Here is a 9,125-nt window from a genome sequence, read left to right on the forward strand (position 1 = left end):
TCAGTCTGCTGAGAAATTCATACTCCAGCACATTGCTGAAAACAATAGAACAATAATCTGGCAATTATTGGGCTTAACAGCTGGGTGTGGTCAGGGAAAGAGTCAAGGAGATATCTGTCAAAACTACTGTCATTCCAGTGTGATCACAGACTCTTCAAGTCCAAAAAACAGCATTAGAAGTTTCCTGAGCAGGAAGGGGTTTGGTAGGTAACATACTTCATTAAAATAATTCAGTCAGTCACTAAACAAATAAAAATCAATAACAATTTCAAGCCCTGGAGGGGAGGAACAAATACCCAGAATTGCTATATTATCTATAATGTTCTTTGCAACAAAAGTTACAAGACCTACAAAGAAAAAGAACATATGATTCGTATGCCGGAAAAACACCTCACATACTATAAACTACCTGTGTAAATGAGCAGATATCAGGTTTGACAAAGATTTCTAAATAGCCATTATAAATATCTTCAAAGAAAACTATGATAAAATAAGTAAAGGAAGGTGTAATGATAATGATGCAAGAAATAGAGAATATAGAGAGAGATTTTTTTTTAAAAAAGAAACAAATGGTAATTCTGGATTTGAAAACTTAATTACTGAAGTAAAAAATTCACTAGAGAGGCTCAACAGTATATTTGAACAAGCAGAAGAAAGAATTAGCAATATCAAAAATTGATAAAAAATTATGCAATCTGAAAAACAGAAAGAAAGGAACAAAAAGAGTATTTGAAGAAACGATAGCTAAAATATTACCAAATGTATTGGAAAACATTAATTTATGCATCTAGCAAGCTCAACAAATTTCAAGTAGGATGAATGCAAAGAGATTCACAGACAAGTCATAGTGAAAATGCTGAAAGCCAAAGGCAAGGACAAAAATCTTGAAAGCACCAAGAGAAAAGTGACTCATTATTTACAAGGGAACTTCAACAAGATTAAAGTTAAATTCTCATCAGAAACAATGGAGGCCACAGATGGGAAGGGAGGTAAAGACAGGATGGATAACACAATCAAAGCACTCAAAGGAAAAAAAAACCTTTCAACCAAGAATCCTATGTACAGCAAAACTATCAAAATTGAAATAGGAAAATGACATTAAAAGATAAACAAAAAGTGAACTGATTTGTTGTTAGTAGACCTACCTTACAAGAAATACTTAGGAAAATTTTTTAGGCTAAAAGCAAGTGACCTCATTTTTCTTTTCTTTGATTTCTAATTTTTTTTTTACCATAATATCTCACAAGACAGCCAAATATACTCCTGTAAAGACAAAAGTAATGCTAGTTCTGTGATTCTCTCTGCTCATATGAATCCATAAGCTGCCACCAACAGACAGAAAGAAGCTCAGTGAGAAGTCTGACCTCATTTTTTGAATCCACACAGATAAACAAAGAGTACCTGAAAATGTAATTATGTGATCACAAGAGTATAAACACATATTTCTTCTCTTGACTGATTTAAAAGGCAACTGGATGAAACAAAATAAAATGTATACAATGAATATAGAAATGTAATACATTTGCCAATAATAGCACAAAAAAAGTGGGTGGAAACACAGCTCAATTAGGCTATGAAAGTGACTCCATATGGTAACTCAAATCTACAAAAACAAATAGATCCAGAAATGATAAATAAAAAGGCTAGTATAACAAAAGCTATAAATATATACTTGTTCTCCTCTCCTTTAATGGCTTCTTTAAAATGCTTAAATTATATTGAGTAATAATTATAATCATGAAATGTTGAGCTTGAGACATTTATAGAGTGAAATATGTATAATAATAGTATTATAAAAGAAGAAAGACAATGGTGCTACAAGAATAGTATTTCTGTATCATATTGAAATTAAGTTAGTGTAAATCTGAAGCTAATTCAAATAAATTGAGATATATATGGAACAAGCACTAGGGAAATAACTCAATCTGTGTAGTAAAAAATCATTTAAAAATAGTATGCTACATAAGAAAATATTCATTTAATGCAAAGAACATAGTAAAAGTGAAATAGAGGAGCAAAAACAGTACAAAGCAGAAAACAAAAGTTAAAATGACAGATGTAAACCCAACTGTAGCAATAATAACATTAAATGTAAATGGATTAAATAATCCTATCAAAACACATAGATTGTCAGACTGGGTTTTAAAGAATAAGATCCAACTTCATGTTCTCTGCAGGAGACACATTTTAGATTCAAAGATACAAATATATTGAAAGTAAAAGGATGGAAAAAGATATCATGCAAAGAGCAACCCCAAGAAAGCTACAGTGGCTATAGTAATATCAGACACAATTGATTTTAAAACAAAAAAAATTGCTAAAGAGTGAAATTTTATGTGTCAATAAATCAGAAGACTATAATAATTATAAATTCATATCCACCTAACAAAGCACCAAAATACATAAAGCAAAAACTGATAGAAATGAAGGAAGGCCAGGTGTGGTGGCTCATGCCTGTAATCCTAGCACTTTGGGAGGCCAAGGCTGGAGGGTCCTTTGAGGTGAGGAGTTTGAGAAAAGCCTGGACAACATAGTGAGACCTTGTCTCTACTAAAAATTAAATTATATTTAAAAAATAAATGAAGGAAAAATAAATGATTGGATAATATTAGATAAAGATCTCAATATCCCAGTTCCAATAAAAGATAGAATAGGCAGAGGATCAACCAGAAAATATAAAAGTAAAATGAAAATATAAACTGAGTGAACTTAATAGACATATATAGAATACTTCACCCAACAGCAGAATATATATTCTCTACAAATACATGTAGACCACTATCCAGTGTAGATCATATGCTAGACCATAAAACAAAACTTAATAAATCTTAAAAGATAGCGATAAAACAATATATGTTCTTTGACCACAATGGAATGAAACAAAATGGGCAAACTCATACTTATGGGAACTCTAAACAACATGTGTCTTATTAGCAAATATGTCAAAGAAGAAAACATAAGGAAATTAGAACATATTTGAGATAAGAGAAAATGAAGAAATAACCCACGAAAACTCAGGAGAGACAGTAGAGCAGTGCTTAGAAGGAATTTATAGCTGTAATTGTCTGTAGTAAAATAGAAAAAAATTCCCAACCAATAACCTAACCTTTCAACTTAAGACACTGGTAAAAAAGAGGAAATTAAGCCTAATGCCAGAAGAAGGAAGAAAATAATAATAATTAAAGTGGAAATTAATAAAATCAAAAATAGAAATACAATAGGAAAAAATTGTAAATCAAAAGCCAGTTATTTGAAAATATCAATAATGTTGGCAAACTTTGTCAAGATTGCTCAAGAAAAAAGAGACAAAGAGAAGATTGAAATCACTATAATCAGATTTGAGAGGGGACACTACCATCAACTCTACAGAAATAAAAAGAATTATAAAGAAATACTATAAAATATTGCATGCTAATAAATTAGACAACTTAGATAAAAATGGACAAATTCTTAGAAAGACACAAAATATGAAGACTGACTCAAGAAGAAATAGACAATCTCAATAGACCTTTAAGTGAAGCAAATGAATTAGCAATCTAAAAATTACACACAAAGAAAGGCCTAGTCTCAAATTGCTTTACCACTGGATTCTACAAAATATTTAAAGAATTTATACCAAATCTTCACATATTCTTTCAAAAAATAGAGTAGCAAGGAACACTTTTCAGTTCATTTTGTGATGCCGGCATGATACTGACACCAAAACCAGAAAGAGACATAAAAAGCAAAATAAATTACAGACCAGTTTCTTTTATGAATATAGACACAAAAATTCTCAACAAACTACAAATAGCCTAAATTCAGCAACAGATAAAATAAATTATACATCATAACTAAGTGTGATTTATCTCAAGAATGTAAGTTGGTTTAATATCCCCAAATCAATTAATGTAATATACACATCAATTGAATAAAAAATGAGGCAAATATTAATCTTAATAGACTATATAAAAGCATCTGACAAAATTCAACATCTTTTATAATAATAACACTGAACAAACTAGGAATAGAAAGAAACTTCTTCAACACGATATAGGGCCCATACAAAAACCCACAGTTGATATTACATGTAATGGTGAAAGAATGGATGCTTTCCCCTTCAGATAAAGGACAAAACAAGACATCTACTCTCACAACTTCTAGTCAACATTGTACTAGAGGTTATAGCTAGGGCCACAGAAAAGAAAAAAAAAAAGCCATCTAGATTGAAAAGAAAAAAGTAAACTCTATTCAGAGATAAAATATCTTGTATAAAAAGATGCTAAAAAAATCCACTAAAAAAAGATAAAAATTCTTTTAGAACTAATAAATGACTTCATCGTAGTTGTAGGGTAGAAAATCAACATACAAAAATATATTATATTTTGATATGCTTGTGATGAACAATCAAAAAATAAAATTAAGGAAAGTCTATTTGTGATAACATAAAAGAGAATAAAATACTTAATAATTAAATAAAATAACAAAACATATGCCCTGGAAACTATAAAACAATATCAAATTAAATTAAATATCTAAATCAATGGAATAGCATTTCATGTTCATAAACTGGAAGACCTTATATTGTTAAAATGGCAATACTCACATTCCATGCTCATGGGTAGGAAGAATCAATATCGTGAAAATGGCCATACTGCCCAAGGTAATTTATAGATTCAACGCCATCCCCATCAAGCTACCAATGACTTTCTTCACAGAATTGGAAAAAACTACTTTAAAGTTCATATGGAACCGAAAAAGAGCCTGCATCGCCAAGTTAATCCTAAGCCAAAAGAACAAAGCCGGAGGCATCACGCTACCTGACTTCAAACTATACTACAAGCCTACAGTAACCAAAACAGCATGGTACTAGTACCAAGACAGAGATATAGATCAATGGAACAGAACAGAGCCCTCAGAAATAATGCCACGTATCTACAACCATCTGATCTTTGACAAACCTGACAAAAACAAGCAATGGGGAAAGGATTCCCTATTTAATAAATGGTGCTGGGAAAACTGGCTAGTCATATGTAGAAAGATGAAACTGGATCACTTCCTTACACCTTATACAAAAATTAATTCAAGATGGATTAAAGACTTAAATGTTAGACCTAAAACCATAAAAATCCTAGAAGAAAACCTAGGCAATACCATTCAGGACATAGGCATGGGCAAGAACTCCATGTCTAAAACACCAAAAGCAGTGGCAACAAAAGACAAAATTGACAAATGGGATCTAATTAAACTAAAGAGCTTCTGCACAGCAAAAGAAACTACCATCAGAGTGAACAGGCAACCTACAAAATGGGAGAAAATTTTCGCAACCTACTCATCTGACAAAGGGCTAATATCCAGAATCTACAGTGAACTCAAACAAATTTACAAGAAAAAAACAAACAACCCCATCAAAAAGTGGGCGAAGGACATGAACAGACACTTCTCAAAAGAAGATATTTATGCAGCCAAAAAACACATGAAAAAATGCTCACCATCACTGGCCATCAGAGAAATGCAAATCAAAACCACAATGAGATATCATCTCACACCATTTAGAATGGCAATCATTAAAAAGTCAGGAAACAACTGGTGCTGGAGAGGATGTGGAGAAATAGGAACACTTTTACACTGTTGGTGGGACTGTAAACTAGTTCGACCATTGTGGAAGTCAGTGTGGCAATTCCTCAGGGATCTAGAACTAGAAATACCATTTGACCCAGCCATCCCATTACTGGGTATATACCCAAAGGACTATAAATCATGCTGCTATAAAGATACATGCACACGTATGTTTATTGCAGCACTATTCACAATAGCAAAGACTTGGAACCAACCCAAATGTCCAACAATGATAGATTGGATTAAGAAAATGTGGCACATATGCACCATGTAATACTATGCAGCCATAAAAAATGATGAGTTCATGTCCTTTGTAGGGACATGGATGAAACTGGAAACCATCATTCTCAGCAAACTATTGCAAGGACAAAAAACCAAACACTGCATGTTCCCACTCATAGGTGGGAATTGAACAATGAGAACACGTGGACACAGGAAGGAGAACATCACACTCCGGAGACTGTTGTGGGGTGGGGGGAGGGGGGAGGGATAGCATTAGGAGATATACCTAATGTAAATGATGAGTTAATGGGTGCAGCACACCAACATGGCACATGTATACATATGTAACTAACCTGCACATTGTGCACATGTACCCTAAAACTTAAAGTATAATAATAATAAAATTTAAAAAAAATAAAAATAAAATGGCAAAACTCCTGGTTATGAGCTGAAATGTGTTTCTGGCCCACCTTCCCACCAAACTTGTATGTTGAAGTCCTAGATCCCAGTACACTAGAATGTTACTGTGTTTGGTTATAGGGCCTTTAAAGAGGTAATTAAGTAAAAAGTCATATGGGTGGGCCCTAATCCAATATGACTAGTGTCCTTATAAAAAGAAGACATTAAGACATGAATGCTCATAGAAGGAAGACCACATGAAGTCAGGGAGAACATAGCCATCTACAAGCCAGTAGGAGAGGCTGCAGAATCCATAATATACTCAGAACCTAAGCACATCTTGATCTTGAACACCTGGCCTTCAGAAATGTGGGGAAATAATTTCTATTATTTAAACCACCCAGTCTGCAGTACTTTGTTATGGCAGTTATAGTGAACTAATATAACTCCCAAAATTTATCTACAGATTCAAAGCAATCCATATCACAATCTCATTTGGCTTCTTTGGAGAAATTGTCAAGCTGATTCTAAAATTCATGTGGAATTACAAAGAACCCAGAATAGTAAAACAATGCTGAAAAAGAACAAAATAGGATTCACCACTTCTCCATTACAAAACTTGCTATAAAGCAACAGTAATCAACATATTGTGCTACTAGCATAAAAGTAGGCATAAAGATTAACACAATATAATTGAGAGTCTAGAAATATATTCATGTGCCTATACTCTGGTTTTCAATCAGGATGCCAAGACCATACAATGTAGGAAAGAATAGTTTCTTCAAGAAATAGTGCTGGGACAACTAGATAGCCACATGAAAAACAACGAAGTTGGACCCTTACCTCACACCATATATACTAATTAACTCAAAATGTACCAAAGACTTCAATGTAAGAACTAAAAATATAAAACTCTTAGAAAAAAACATAGGGATAAGTCTTCATGGCCTTGAATTTGGTACTGAGTTCCAGGTATGCAAATAACAATAAAAGAGATAAACTGGACTTCATCAAAATTAAAAACGTTTGTGTTCCAAAGGACATCATCGTGAAAGTGAAAAAATAATCTACAGAAGAAGAAAAAACAATTTGCAAATCATATATCTAACTGGGCATTTGTATCAAGAATATATGAAGATAGACCAATGGAACAGAATGGAAGTCCAGAAATAAAGTCAAATACTTATAGCCAACTGATCTTTGAGAAAGCAAACAAAAACATAAAGTGGGGAAAGGAAACCCTATTCAACAAATGGTGCTGGAATTATTGGCAAGCCACATGTAGAAAAATGAAGCTGGATCCTCATCTTTTACCTTATACAAAAATCAACTCAAGATGGATTAAAGACTTAAATCTAAGACCTGAAACCTTAAAAATTTTAAAAGATAACATTGGAAAAATCCTTCTAGACATTGGCTTAGGCAAAGAGTTCATGACCAAGAACCCAAAAGCAAATGCAACAAAAAACAAAGATAAGTAGATGAGACCTAATTAAACTAAAAAGTTTCTGCACAGCAAAAGAAATAATCAGCAGAGTCAACAGACAACCCACAGAGTGGGAGAAAATCTTCATAATCCATATATTTGACAAAGGACTAATATCCAGAATCTACAAAGAACTCAAACAAATCAGCAAGAAAAAAACAAGCAATCCCATCAAAAAGTGGGTGAAGAACATGAATAGACAATTCTCAAAAGAAGATACACAAATGGCCAACAAGCATATGAAAAAAGTGCTCAACATCACTAATTATCAGGGAAATGCAAATCAAAACAACAATGCAATAATACCACCTCATTCCTGCAAGAATGGCCATAATCAAAGAATCAAAAAATAATAGATGTTGGCATGAATGTGGTGAAAAGGGAACACTTTTACACTGTGGGTGGGAATGTAAACTAGTACAACTACTGTGAAAAACATTGTGGAGATTCCTGAAAGAACTAAAAGTAGATCTACCATTTGAGCCAGCAATCCCACTACACCTAGAGGAAAAAAAAGTCATTATATGAAAAAGATACTTATACATGCATGTTATATCAGCACAATTTGCAATTTTGAATACATGGAGCCAGCCCAAACACCCATCAAGCAACGAGCAGATAAAAAAAAAGTGTTATAAATGTACCATGGAATACTACTCAGCCATTAAAAGGAACAAAATAATGGCATTTGCAGCAACTTCAATGGAGTTGGAGACCATTACTGTAAGTGAAGTAACTCAGGAATGGCCAACATAACATTGTATGTCCTCACTCATAATTGGGAACTAAGCTATGAGGACAAAAAGGCATAAGAATGATACAATGCACTTTGGGGACTCAGGAGAAAGGGTGAGAGGGGGCCAAGAGATAAAAGACAACACATTGGGTACAGTGTACACTGCTTGGGTGATGGGTGCACCAAAGTCTCAGAAATCACCACTAAAGAACTTATTCATGTAATCAATAACCATCTGTTCCCCAGAAACCTACTGAAATAAAAAACAAATTTAAAAAAATATGAGGAAATTTTAGAATTCAATAATAAAAAGCAATCTGATTAATAAATAGACAAAGAATCTGAATAGACATTTTGCCAAAGAAGATACAAAAATGGTTAGTAGGCACATGGAAGGATACTTGGCATCATTAGTCATAAAGAAAATGCAGGCCAAAATCAGAGTGAGACACTACTTGACACCCAACAAGATGGCAAAAAGTTTTAAAATTCAGATAATAGCAAGTATTGAGAAGGATATGGATAAATTGCTCATACACTGCTGGTGGGAATAAAAATAGGGCAACCACCTTGGAAAATACTCTGACAGATCCTGAAGTGGGTTAAATACAGAGTTACCATATGATATATGTATGTTTCTTAAAAAGGAATAGCTCAGGAAGGTATCAATCAAAAGATCAAATC

The 9,125-nt window shown here is 33.1% G+C and overlaps 1 non-coding gene across 1 annotated transcript; it reads right to left on the bottom strand.

Moving 5' to 3' along the window:
* Positions 1 to 1,233: 1,233 nt before the first annotated feature.
* Positions 1,234 to 1,360, bottom strand: LOC112439710 (small nucleolar RNA SNORA75). The gene has a single exon (XR_003027948.1). It is a non-coding gene; the product is annotated as a small nucleolar RNA SNORA75 (small nucleolar RNA).
* Between the last annotated feature and the right edge of the window lie 7,765 nt (positions 1,361 to 9,125).

The sequence above is a fragment of the Pan paniscus genome, chromosome 3 (genome assembly GCF_029289425.2).
Source record: "Pan paniscus chromosome 3, NHGRI_mPanPan1-v2.0_pri, whole genome shotgun sequence".
In the NCBI taxonomy this organism is placed as follows: Eukaryota; Metazoa; Chordata; class Mammalia; order Primates; family Hominidae; genus Pan; species Pan paniscus.